General features: G+C 38.6%; 1 non-coding gene across 1 annotated transcript; it reads left to right on the top strand.

The window, feature by feature from the left end:
• The first annotated feature begins 658 nt into the window (after positions 1–658).
• Positions 659–765, top strand: LOC132272038 (small nucleolar RNA R71). The gene has a single exon (XR_009469957.1). It is a non-coding gene; the product is annotated as a small nucleolar RNA R71 (small nucleolar RNA).
• The last annotated feature ends 1071 nt before the right edge of the window (positions 766–1836 follow it).

Below are 1836 nucleotides of genomic sequence, written 5' to 3'. Positions count from 1 at the left end.
ATTTGATGCTTGAGGTTGAGAGTATTGATTCACATTCTGAGGATAGAATGAAGGACGGTAACCTTGAGAATTCTGATTTTGATTTTGGAGATGTGGGGGAACATACTTTGCTTGGTAACCTTGATTTTGAGGAGGGTTTGCACCATCTCCTTGATTTCTCCATGCAAAGTTAGGATGATTTTTCCACCCCGGATTGTAAGTATTGGAATAAGGGTTGTTCCCTTGATGAATAAAAGCTGCATTTGCTTGTTCTTGAGACTCACTTGGTATGACTTATCCAAGAGGGCAATTTGAAGTATGGTGAGTGTAACTAGAACAAGTCATGCACATTTCATTGGAAGGATGAGAATAAGATTGAATTACCGGACCTTGATTCAAAAGGAATTTATCAAATCTTTGAGTAAGATTTTTGACCTCGGCAGCAATTTCCATGGAAGATTCTATTTGATTTAGAGCTTTCTTTCCTCCCATATTTGCTAGGTGACCACCCCTAGAAGATGAAGATCTATGCATTGAGTTTTCACTCATTTTTTCGAAAAGAAGCCAAATTTCATCTTCATTTCTTTCTATGTAGCTTCCGCCACAAGAAGCATCAACAATGCCCTTATTGGCATCGGATAAACTTGAAAAGAAACATTGAACTAATTGCCACTTAGGAATGTCATGATGTGGACATTTCCGTAGCAAGTCATTCAAACGTTCCCATGCTTCATGAAGGGGTTCTCCTTCTTGTTGTTTAAATTCACGAATGGAAGTTCTCATGGCATCGGTTCGACTTGTGGGGTAATACTTCTTTAGGAACTCTTGTTGCAATTGTGCCCAAGAGGTGATTGTATTTGGCCGCAAGTTATTAAACCAATATTTAGCTTTATCCCCAAGAGTGAAAGGGAAAAGCTTCATTTTTAGGACTTCTTCCGGAACATCCGTGATTTTCACAGTGGAACAAACTTCCAAGAACTCATCTAAATGTTTATAAGGCTCTTCATTGCTCAACCCATAGACAAAAGGGCACATGTTAATGGTGGAAGCCTTAATCTCATAATGATGAGCACGGAAATTTGGCAATTGAATGCAAGTGGGTGCATTATATTGATTTGGAATGTAACGATCCCTAAGGACCATTGGAGGATTGAGAGGATTGAGAGGAGGATATGGCATTTGACCTTGTTGATGATATGCCATTTGACCTTGTTGAGGGTATGCCATTTGAACATATTGTTGTTATTGCTCACCAATTGGGGGAACAACATTTGGCTTTGGCATCCATATATTAGGTTGTTGCACCGCATGATTAACTGGTTGTGGTATTCCCAAGGGTGGATGCACACCTTGAGGATCCATAATATGAACTTGTGGTGGGTGGTGCACACCATTATGATCCACATGACCAAGATCTACAATGGGATCTACAATGGGATCTTCAATTGGATCTATTAGGTCTTCCATTAAAGGTGATGGAAGATCAAAATTTGAAAGATTAAGATGACTATCCCTAGTACTACTTCTTAAACGCCGAAGAAAAATTTCGAGATTTTGATTTTCAGGAGCAAGAGGACGATTAAGTGATCTACAACCATGCATGCACTAGAACAAGTCAACACACCAACATTTCAAAATTTCAACCTCCACATACGATGTTCCCAAACTCCTTAATAATATCAATGCACTTAAAACAAATAAATGCCTCCACACGGGCCGATGCCTTCTACAAGAAGGTATGCTTGGACTTAAAAATAAAACAATTTAATTTAAGCCTCCAATTTGGTTGTCCAAAGCATGTAAGATAGTAAACAATTAAGCACAAAAATTAAAGAGAAACTTACAAATGGTCCTTAA

Source organism: Cornus florida, unplaced genomic scaffold (genome assembly GCF_030987335.1).
Source record: "Cornus florida cultivar Cherokee Brave unplaced genomic scaffold, ASM3098733v1 CherokeeBrave_3.0.0_Hap2_Chr08, whole genome shotgun sequence".
NCBI lineage: Eukaryota > Viridiplantae > Streptophyta > Magnoliopsida > Cornales > Cornaceae > Cornus > Cornus florida.
The sequence above is the reverse complement of the archived record's forward strand: the minus strand, read 5'-3'. Positions and strand labels throughout refer to the sequence as shown.